This window comes from Arachis hypogaea, chromosome 6 (assembly GCF_003086295.3).
Source record: "Arachis hypogaea cultivar Tifrunner chromosome 6, arahy.Tifrunner.gnm2.J5K5, whole genome shotgun sequence".
NCBI lineage: Eukaryota > Viridiplantae > Streptophyta > Magnoliopsida > Fabales > Fabaceae > Arachis > Arachis hypogaea.
The window spans coordinates 81,728,799-81,741,275 of record NC_092041.1 but is presented as its reverse complement, the minus strand read 5'-3'; the positions used below and the strand labels follow the sequence as shown (position 1 = coordinate 81,741,275).

The 12,477-nt window shown below is 26.2% G+C and overlaps 1 long non-coding RNA gene across 1 annotated transcript; it reads left to right on the top strand.

Moving 5' to 3' along the window:
• Positions 1-9,980: 9,980 nt before the first annotated feature.
• On the top strand, positions 9,981-11,913 carry LOC112698206 (uncharacterized). Its single transcript, XR_003151436.3, has 3 exons — positions 9,981-10,397; positions 10,762-10,809; positions 11,710-11,913. It is a non-coding gene; the product is annotated as an uncharacterized lncRNA (long non-coding RNA).
• Positions 11,914-12,477: the final 564 nt, after the last annotated feature.

Here is a 12,477-nt window from a genome sequence, read left to right as displayed (position 1 = left end):
GCCCATTTATGATGGCTTGGAGGCATATATGAAGGGGCAAGCAACCATATATGAGACCATACACTACCATACATTATAGAACACACTTAGGGTAGTTTAGGATAGTTTTAGGATTAGGTTTTCTCTCAATTTTAATTAGGGTTTGTAGAATTTTATAATTCAAGTTTTGATTTTGAATCCTAACAATTTCATTGTAAGTATTTCTTTAATTTCTCTTTTATTACACTACTTGTTCTACACTTTCTTATACTTTAATTTCTCTTATATATATATATATATATATATATATATATATATATATATATATATATATATATATATATATATATATATATATATATAATTTTGCAGTTTTGAGTTCTAGTTCATGAATTTGATGTTTCTTTTATGTTTGTTAAGTTGCCTTTGTTGATTTTTGATCATTTGTGATTTATAGTTGTTATCATTTTCCCAATTTTGTCATATTTATTAATTATGCCCACTATGTGTTTGATGAAATGCCTATTTTGATTATGGGATAGATTTCCATTCCTTGGCTTGGAAAAATGAGTATATAGGACAATAGAGTCATAATGTCTGACATTTAGTGATAATTCTTGAGTTGTTAGTTGTTATTGTTTCCACTAATGCTAGCTTCTTACTAAGGTAATTAGTAAGGTAGATAGGATTTGTGGATTAATAACAATTTCGCTCACTTGACTTACTCTTCGATGTTAAGGGTAGACTAAGTGAGATTAATCCATCATAATTATCATAGTTGTGGTTATGGCAAGGAAGGAATCCCATAACTCATCCCCAGTCAAGGTTCCATTTATGTTTTGAACCACAATTTTCTTAATTTTGAGTCTTACTTGTCCATATTACATACATAGTTCTTTTATTCCTTCATTAGTTTATTAATTACAATTTTAGATCATTCTTTTATTTCTTAATTGTTTGCTTCTTTATTGAAAATACTCTTTACTTTCCACAACCAAAATTGTGCGCTCTTAGACATTAGTTCCTAGGGAAGATGACCCGAGGTTTGATTACTCTCGGTTAATTTGAATTAGAAATTTTAAACTTTGATTGGTGTGATTTAAATTGCCGGTTTGGACTATACTTGCAACGAAAGTTATCTTAAGTGAAAAAATCTAAACTGGTGCAAAATCTCACTCATCACGCACCAAATCAGGAGACTTTTGTTTGAGTAGCAAGCAGAAGGCAGCGCTTGCTTGGAGTTTCCTGACTCTCAAAAGTTCTGAGTTAGAATCTTCATGACTCAAAAATAAGCTAAGAATCACAAGACAATGCATAAACTTAGAATAAGACTTGTGATAGACAAAAAAAAGTATGCATGCAAGCATGTTAATTTTTGACATATAAGCTTTATTTCTAATGGTTTTTTTTTCTCTTAACTAATTATATTTATCATTGAAAAAGTATAAGAAACCAACTTTATATGCAGCCAACTTTTCAAAAAATTATGATTATAACATTCCAAAAAATACCTACCACTCCCATTTTCCTTTATCTCTTTCCAAAAAACGCAGAAGTTGCAGCGTTTTGCGCCGTCTCCTACCACTATTCCTTGTCCTTTTTTTTAGGTTTTATAGGATTCTTTTTAATTATTTAATTATTTTAGATGTTTCTTTGTCGTTGGTTTTGATTGTATCTTTTTTTTATAAGTTTTAAATGTTTCTTTTTCTTATGCTTTTTATGTTTCTTCTTTTTTAGTTTTGGATGACTCTTTTTAATAGATTTAGATATTTCTTTTTTTTTTAGTTTTCGAATTTTTTCCTTATGTTTTGGATGTTTTCATTTGTTATGTTTCAAATTTTTTTCCAATAATTTTGGATTTTTCGTTTTATTAAATTTTAGATATTTTTAAACTAATTTTGGATATCTTTTTTTGTTAGGTTTCGATTGTTTCTTTTTATTAAGTTTTAGATGTTCTTTTCTCAATAGTTTTGAATTTTTTATTTTGTTTGGCTGTGTTTTTTTTAATATTTCGGATTTTTTTATTAAATTTCAAGTGTTTCTTTTTGTTAGATTTTAGATTTTTTTTTTAATAATTTTAGATTTTTTTTTCATGATTTTAAAGACGTTTCTTTTAAACGGCGAGGCAAAAAGAAGGACGACGACAAATGGCAAGACACTGGCGAACACGATGACAACGACGATGGATACATTTTTAAAAAAAATATTCGAAACTTCTAAAATTTAAACATCCAAAATGATACCTTCTTCTTTAATAATTTACTTTCATTTACTTTTAATTGTATATTCTCAGAAAACTATTCGATACCTCTAAATGTTAAACATTCAAAATTCAGGTATAAGAAACATCCGAAATAATGTCTTTTTTTTTTTAATAGTTTTCTTTTATTTATTTAATATTGTATATTCTGAGAAAAATATCTAAAACCTTTAACTTTAAACATTTGAAATTCAAGTATAAAAAATTCAAAAGTGATGTTTTTTTACCATAATTAAAATAGTTTTATTATGTTCAGATTTTAGATTTTTTGTTAGGTTTTTGATAATCTTTTACAATGATTTTGCCTATTTCTTTTTTTTTTCAGTTTTGGATATTATTTTTATAATGATTTTAGATGTTTGTTTTTAGGATTTGTCTTAAATAGAAAAAGTATATTTAGGTCCTTAGTGGTCTGGATAAAAAAATTATAAAATAAAATAGTAAATTATATAAATATCCTAATCTTCTTCTTCTTCTCACATCTTCATCTAACAATCACTATTATTATCATCACATTTACCACTGCACCACCAATATATATTATAACTGATTATTATTTGTTTCTTTTTGTAAGGTGAGTAAAATATCTGATGACCTGGGGCCAATTTTTTCATTCTCTATTATGCTGAAATTTTCTTGATCTTCCTAATTCTAATCCTTCAAAGCTCACATGTTTTTCTATTGAAATTTTTTTTTTTAGTAATTAATCCAAGAAATGTGAGTTAAAGTTTTTACCTTTGTCCTCCAAATAAAGTTTCTTATGAAAGTAGTTGGCATTTATGAATCTGTATCAGTTTTAATATACTTGTTGTCCTCAAAATCCACCAATGACACCATCGTTACCACCTAAGTGATTATCGCATCAAGAACAATTACGCACCTAAACAACAAAACGCACATTGTTATAGTCGTCGGCGATAATTATACTGCCGAAAAAAAGAGGAGTGACAAAAGAATGAAAGGAAGGGACAAAGGACAAAAATAAAATTTTAAAATAGTTATTTTTAAAAATATTTGAATATAAATATAATTATTATATTATTAATAAAATTTTTATATTTTAGCTGTCGATTAAAAAATTCAGTGGCCATAATTTTTAAAAAGTTTTGGATCATAAAGGACTAAAATATACTTTTTCTATTTGAAGAAAACTCCTAGTTTTCATTTGATTTTAGTTATTTTGTTCTTTTAAGATTTTGGATATTTTCTGTCACCTAATTTTGGATGTTTTTATTGAGAATAAATAATCATATTTAACCATAAAAAATTTACATATCGACAAAACTAACTAAAAAACCTAAATTAAAGTCATATCCATTAAAGATTAGTTCTGTTTCACAAAAATACCAAACTGTTAATTTTTTGTTGACTAAAAATAAGTTAAATTTTTTGTTAATTGTTTTTAGCTAACGTGATTGTTCATTTATTTATTTATTTATTCATTCACGTGGTACATTTTCATGTCAGATGCTGTATGTTCAGTGTCCCAAGGCTCACAATTTGAGTTGCTTGTGAAGGCACGTTTGTAACCATAACATTTCGATCGGGTGATCCATGCCATGAATGACAGCCACTATAATTATCAATTGATATTTGTTAATTTGCACACTAATTGTAATGGAATTTCGGTACCAAGATGGGCGATACTTAATTAATTTGTCCCTAAGAAAAATATTGTGCCTAAGACTGACATAATGTAGATATTTTGATTTTTTATAATCAATTTTTTTGCTACTGACGAACTTTTGACCTTTTAAATTTAGAGCTCAAAAATTTCAGCGGATGAAAAAAGGTAGCACTAATTATATCTCTAATACTCTCTAAATCTTTATTGTACACATTGTATAAATATTTCATTGGCTCTCTATACTTTCTGAATAGCTGAGACTAGAATTTTCTTTTTGTTGTCTATAATATTTCTTAATCCGACAGATCAAAAACTAATTCATTGTAGATATGAGCTTCATTTAAAAATCTCCCAAATTACAAAAAAAAAATCAAGGATCGATTACATCAAACAACAATTGAGGATGCAACCCACGCTAAATAACGTGCAGCAAATCAAAATCTTGATACCAAAGAAAAAAAATGCTCCGTATGCCTTAAGATTGATTAAAGAAAGAACGAAATTATATCAAGATCATATCATCAAAAAGATAAGTAAAAAAATCAAGGCCTATCAAAAAAGAGCAAAGACAACACAACGACATATATACATACATTTTCCCATAGACAAAGTATTTAAGCATATGCTGCCATAATAATTCACATGTGAACACAGATATTGAGAGAGATAGGTCGAAAGTAATAAAGCAAAAGTAAATGTTAAAGCTAACTCAAGAGAATTAAGATATAGTGTCTTTGTTTTATGAAGGAGTTGCCTATGTATATTTTGGTTTGATGATTTTGTCGTTGGAGTGAGCCAATTCCACACCGACATATATACATACATTTTCCCATATCTAGTTTATATCCGCGATCCACAATCATATTTTTTTTTCATGTAGAAAAGAAAAATAAGAGAAAACTTAGCTTTCAATAAATTAAATACAAAAAATATTGTTTATACACCAAAATTAGTCATTATGTATTTGTAGACAAATATAAATATAGTTTAATTTATTTTTAGTATATATTTTATATTTCAATATATATTTTATACTAATAATTAATTTTAGTAACTGATTTTGATGTATACGTAATACATTTAAATGAAATATCCTCCAACCCTCAATTTCAACCACATGAATAAATACATTCACGTATTAGTCAGCCTTCAAAAAAAGTAGAGAAAGTGGAAGAAAATTAAAACACAAAGCAGAGGTATTAGTTAATGGACGTTCACCATATAAGGTGATGCTAGTGACATCTATACGGCCATATTTTACATGATTACAGTATGCAGTTCGGGTTCATTCGTTCTCACTTCTATTTGCATTGCTAAAAGTATTATATTGATTAGGGATATGACTATTACATTCTAATCTAGAATTACTCATAATGAGATTTGAAGAATAGAATTAAGAGCTACTAATCATAATGAGTTGTACTTATAAGGAATTTGGCTATCAAATCAGTTTGAGGTTCAAAAAATTTAAGGATTGGAATATTTCTAAAAAAATTTATCTCCGATATTTATAAAGTTTAATTACTTTATTGGTCTTATAGTTTTGCGAAATTTTTAATTAGGTATTTATACTTTTTTTCTTTTAATTAGCAGGTCCATGTACCAATTTTTTTTTTTAATTAGGTCCCTCTTGACAGTAATTAGCTTAATTTTATAGGGACTCAACTAAAAAAAAATTGGTGCAGAGATCCAAATAAAAAAATGTTGAAACCCAATTAAAAAAAAATTCGAGACAAGGATTCAATTAAAAAAAATGTATAAGAATCTAATTAAAAATTTTGCAAAACTATAAAAACTAACAAAATAATTAAACCTATTTATAATCTTGGGTAGACAAATTAGTGAAATGATTTTTTATTGATTTTTTCAATTTTAGTTGAATATGATCATAATTTTAATGTGCGTGTCCTATTATTAGGCCGAATGCATGATTTAGGCCCATTTTGAGTGTGTGACTATATATAACAAATGTATATAATATAATTTAATATTTAAGATATATATATATATATATATATAAACTTTATTAATATTACTTGTAAATATATATAGGTTAATATTCGAATTTGTCTTTGATTTTTTTTTAAATTAACCTTTAAAAAAATTAAATTCGGCACATTCGTTCCTAAAAAATATAACGTAAGTTAAATCAATCTTTTTGCCAGTTAAATAATGAGTGTCATGTTAAAGTACTAGTGGCCTAATGTGTCACGAAACGATGATTGATTAACGTGTTATATCATTTGACGTATTATAACTATATATTTAAAGTCAAATTAGTCTCTAAATATATTCAAATAAACCATTTTCATCATTAAAATTTTAAAAATTGAATAATTCAGTACTTATATAATATTTTCTTTTTTTTTAAAATATTAAATTTTTAGCAATTCTTAATTCTACTTATTATTTTAATCTTATTTTTTACACCTTAATAACAAAATTTACTTCTCATAAAATAGTAAACATAATCAAATTATTAGAAAATTATTTTTTTTGTTTGTATTTTTAGATTTTGCATTTTTTAATTTTAATATTTTGTAGTGAATTCTTTTATTTAAATAATTTTATCATACTATTGTAAATTATATACTAAAAAATATAATTTTTTAGATTTTTAAAATTTTAATCTTTTGGTTCTCATTCACAATTTAGTCTAATTTATCACAAGTTTTCTATTTTCATCTTTTTATATTTGTTTTGGTTTAAAATTATTTTTAATAAATTAATTTAAAAAATAAAAAAATCTAACAATCGAGAGAGAAGACAGAGAAAAATAACACTAATTTAATAGTAATAATATTAAAAAAATTTAAATCCATAAAGATATTAAGGTTAATGAGTGATTTCGTAAATGGATTTTTCAATTATCTAGTTTTCCCACATAAATTAAAAAATAACAAAACTTAAAAATTCAAAATAATTACAATATTTATTTATTGAAAACCAAAAATTAAATCTTTTAGTATATAGTTAATAATAATTTGATAAAATCATTTAAATATAAAAAATTACTACGAAAGAACTAAAATTTAAAATTTAAAAATACAAATAAAAAAATAACCTTGTAATAATTTAATTATTTATATTATTTTATGTGACGTGACTTTTTTTTAATTAAGGTATAAAAAATAATATTAAAATATAATAAAAATAAGAAAAATTTGTATGAGAAATAGTATGTTCAATTTTAAAAATTTTAAGAATAAAAATAATTTACATAGATATTTTTAACGACTAATTTAATTATAAAAAAATTATAACATGTTAGATGATATGTGGCATGCATGTTAGGTATTATTGACATATAATACGTCAACTATCTATTTTGTGATACGTGATATTATTATATCATATTATTATATCATTAATACTTAATGTAACACATTATTATTTATTTGATGAAAAGATCGATTTGATTTATGTTTTATTTTTTAAAAATTAATATAATTAATTAAATTTCTTAAATTTATTTAGATCGATTTTATTTACGTTTTATTTTTTAAATATTAATATAATTAATTAAATTTTTTAAATTTAATTTAAAAAATAAATAATCTTTCCGAATGAATTTGATAATTAACCCTTGTAAATATACACCAATATATATAGCCATGATCAATTTTATGCCTTACAAATTGAAATAGTAGTTTGTGATATCAAACTTTCGTGCAAAATAAAACATGTATGTGATGTGAAGTAGTGCAAACAAATTATTATTGTGGTGCGTCATAGAACACCGTACAATGCCATCTTTCATCTTTCAGTTACAAATGATTATACAAAAATAGCACAATAATATTATTGAATGTTCTCTCTCCAGATCTTTGATATTTTAAAATGAACGAAGATCGAAGTTGATGACCTATCAACCCTCTCTTGATATGAAAGGTCATCAATAAATAATATGGAATGATAGATATTGAAAACAACAATTACATATATTCAGTAGGAAAATTTATTTCACACTAAAAATTATTCGTAAAATTAGTTATTATATATTTTATATTAATAACAAATTTAATAACTAAATTTTTGTGTATATATAATATAATTTTATCCAATAAAAAAATAAATACTTTTCATCAACACCAAATTGATCAAGTGATAGCTAGGTTTGTTTCTTGTCTTATAACCTTGAATTTGAATTTTAATAAAAAAATTCCAAATGAAAAGAGGTAATTACAATTTCTTTCATAGTAGAAATATAATTCTAATAATGCTCATGAGCAACATATTGAATAAATAAATAAATATTATTATGTCTAAAATAGTAAACAATTTAAAGGGCCAAGTGGGGAGGGCACTATATATATAATGAAGATACTGTTTATGGACCTTGTTATTATTGTTAGTGTTGCCTATCAATAGGACAAGGGTTCTGTGGCTGTACTCAAAGAAGAGGTTGCTTTAGAAATTAACTAGACGAAGCGCCAGATATATTGGAATAATAATAATAAGAAGGAGTATGTGGAAAATCGATGTTCTTGTATAATCATCATTGTCAACGTTAGTGATTTTCATGCAACTTAATTATTGTAAATTTTGTCTCAATGTGGTATCTGTGCTGTGATCATGATCCTAATTTGTACTGTGATGCTTGGAAGGTGGAAGATGAGTTCATGATTTCGTTTCATAGCAACATCATATATATCACACTCAACAGTATATAATTACAATATAATTATTCAGGGTTATTATCATTGATAGGCCTAGATATTTTAACTAGTATTTGAGAGCTTAACTTTAATATGTTCTTGAATGCGGTTTAAGTAACAAATATATATCCCTTTAGTTCTAGACTTCTAGTTCACTCATACACATTTATAGATTGGTTCAAAAAGATATATTAATAAATTTCAGAAGCTGTTCACATTAGGAGACTCATGGTTAATTAATTTAGTAAGAGTAAAGTATTATTACAATGCTTTTAATATTTGTATCAAGCCTTAGTTTTATTCTCAATGGCTGAAACATTCTATATTTTTATCCTAAAAATTTTTAAATGACTGAATATTTTTATCTTATTGAAAAAATTTTAAGTGTGTCGGTATATTAATGTTTCAATGATTTTTAATCGTTAATTTTAATTATAAAAATTATATAAAATTAAAATTAATGATTAAAATTTATTGAAACATACATTAATATACTGATATTTAAATATTTTCTTATCCTATTATTAAATATGAATAGAATACTTAACGTCCTTAATATGTTCATAATAAAGATGTTATTAATTAGGCAATTTTTCTTTTAGCTTATATATGCAAATATTTTAATGTTGTGATTTTAGAGATAATAGAGAAAATTTATTAATAATATTTACATTAAAAGTTATTAATTAGAGTTTACCTACGAATAAGTAAGTTGACAATGGAGTCAACATAGTGATAATAATAAGTTGATTGACAATAGATTGCTTTACTAACTATATTGTCACTATACATGCTACCATAAGGGTGATGTGATTTTCACGACTGAATGACAAGATAACATTAAACCTATTTGAAATGAGAAAGGTTAAAAGCTATCAAAATTTATTATTTTTTATTATTATTTTTAATTATTAATTTATTTTTTTTAATTTAATAATCTAACAATCAATACAAGAAAAAAAGTCTGTTGCTACATTTTTTGCTCATGCTTTAAAAATATGGCCAAAAAGAGTCAATGATCACGCTTTTACGAAGGTGGCGATCAATTGGAAATTTGGCCACGTTTTTCTCTTGTCACACTTTAAAAACGTAGCAAAAAGAGTTAATGATTACACTTTTATGAAAATGGCAATTGATTCGAGATTTGACTATACTTTTTTGCCATGTTTCAAAAGGGTGCCATAGAGAGCAACACACACGCTTTTAAAGCGTGCCAATGAGTTACGTTATGGTGACATTTTTAAAATCCTATTACTACGCTTTTTATTACCACGCTTCAATATAGCATAGCCTGAAAGAATCAATCGACACACTTTTAAAGCGTGACAATTTTTTTCATTTTCGTCACTTTTTAAAACTGTACCTATTTCCTACCCTCTATATATATATATATATATATATATATATATATATATATATATATATATATATATATATATATATACACGCGCGCACACATTATATACATATTAATGTTCAAAACCCTTTACTCCCTTTCCTCTCAAAATTGAAACCTAAATTTTAGAATCTCTCCCACCTCTCCTGTCATTGTCGTCCTCCACTCTCCTCCCTACTCACCGCCACGCTCTTCCCCCTCCTACCCTCAATCAAAACACATAGTCCTCTATTCTTCTTTGTCATCGTTGTCCAGCCGTCCAGGAATCGCCGTTTCTGTCGAAGCCTCACATCGTCCAATAGCTGCGTCTCTTAATGTCGTCGTTCTCCACACCGTCGATCTCGTTACCTTGTCCTTTTTAGCGACGTCGTTCTCCGTCCTTCTCAATCTCTCCGTGGTTATCACCATCGTGATACTCCGTCATTCTCGGTCTCTCTGCCTCCGTTGTTGCATCTTCTAAAGGAGCCTCAACCTCAGGTATGATTTGTTAATTTTTGTTGTGATTCCTTATTTATTCTGAACTTTAAATTCAATTTTAAATTTTCAAGCCTTATGGTTTCTTATTTTTCAATTTTGTTTATAAATTCTATTTATCTATCATAATTTGTTTTTATGACTCTAATTTTTTTTATGTTATTTTTAATTATTCCAGCATTAGAGTTTTCGATTTTTTTTAGTCTGTCTGTAAACTTAGTATGCAGTACTATGAGAAGGACAATTAATCAGCAATGTGAAATAAACAAGTAATAGAAAAAAGTAGTTTATTTGAATGAGAATGATTCTATAAGCTTTATCACACTAGTATCTTACGGATTGCCAAAAATTTGTTTCATTAATGCAGGTATTATGGCACGGGATTGATTTGTTGACAGTATGGAAGAGGCTAAGGGTAATGTTAACCATTTCCCTTTTTTATGTTCATCAGGTCTCACTTTTGGCAACTATAATATCAAAAAGTGAGAACAAATGCCCTTTCAATTTTAATGGTCCAAGTTATGACCATTTAGCATTTCTTTTTCCAACTCTGAAGTCTTAATATTTATCTTTGGCCTTTAGTACCTTACATACTCTGCTTTGGTATTCGGAATTGAATAGTATTCACATGGTAGCTCAGATTTGTGGTTTTTAATTTGATTTAATAGAAACTTCCCTCAGAGATGCTAGAGTTGCAAAAAGGATGTATAGCTAATGACTATAAAAAAGTAACTAGAGAGGATGGACATGGTATAGATTCAGGAGAAGATTCTTTGAGTGATCAAGAGCCTTTAACAGCACTAGAAAACATTAAATTTCCCTTGCCTACAAATTATAAGCCTTGGTAATTTATCAATATTAGTAGTTATACTTCCCTTATGTATCTGCAGCAAGTTGTTGTATTAAACTTGACAAGTAATAGTATCCAAATAAAAGGCTTTGGTTATTTTTTAGAATATATTTACATGATCAATCAACCATTAATATCTTTTATTTTTATAGGAAAACAAATGCTATAATGTCTACTTTCTTTCCTACTGATATCTAATTGAATATAATTTTGTAATCAGAGTGAATTAAATGTAAATTCTTTAATAGCTTTGAATTCATGGATCAATATGGCTCAAGTCTATGGTATTTTCAACAAAACCTTATTTTTTCCCTAAAAATAAATATAATGGCTGAATGATACCTCTGTATAGATTTATTGCATGCATATTATATAATTATATGTCAGCAGAGAGCGCTACATATATGAGATACAAGTTATCAAAGAGCATTGTACTCAATGGAATTTAAAACTCATCTTCTTCAGGGAACGTAGTTGAAGATTCTTCATCTTTCCGTGATGGAAAATCCATCTAGGGTACACTACAGTAAGGAAGTTTACTTCATTCACTGGTGAAATATTTATTTATCTATTTATGGTTATTTAGGCTCTTTGTATGTCATATTCTTATATTTGTGTAAGATGATGTAAAATTTTTCTATTTCATGTTAATTAGTAGTTTTCATTCTATTGTTTAATGCCTCTTATTTTCTGCCTTCAATTGATAGATGCTAAAGTATCTGAACATGAGTAAGGACAAGTGTAACATCCTTGCTACCAGAATGTCACGCTTCCGGCTGCGCCACTCCAATAGCATGGATATTACGACGACTTTCAATAAAATATTTAATAGTAAGATAGGAGCGTTTTAAGGCTTGGAACCGTGTAAAAACTTTTTCTTTAGAAAGAAAAGGAACCCAAAAATACTCTTTATTTAAATACATACATACATGCATACAAACTAGATATAACACTAAAAATAAATACATATACATAATAATAACTTACAAGTATTATATACTACAACTCATATCCCTCTTACAATAATTATAAAGATAATGGCAAAGAAAACTAATATTGAAAATAATATAAAACATCATATAATCAGAAACTATATAAACTCTTCATAATCGTCTTCGTCCATATCCTGAAAAAAAAACTTTGTAGGGGAGTGAGAACATCATTCTTTACAAGGTTCTTAGTAGAAGGATAAGGAATTGTTATAACAAGATATGTAAAAGGAAATTGTTTTCA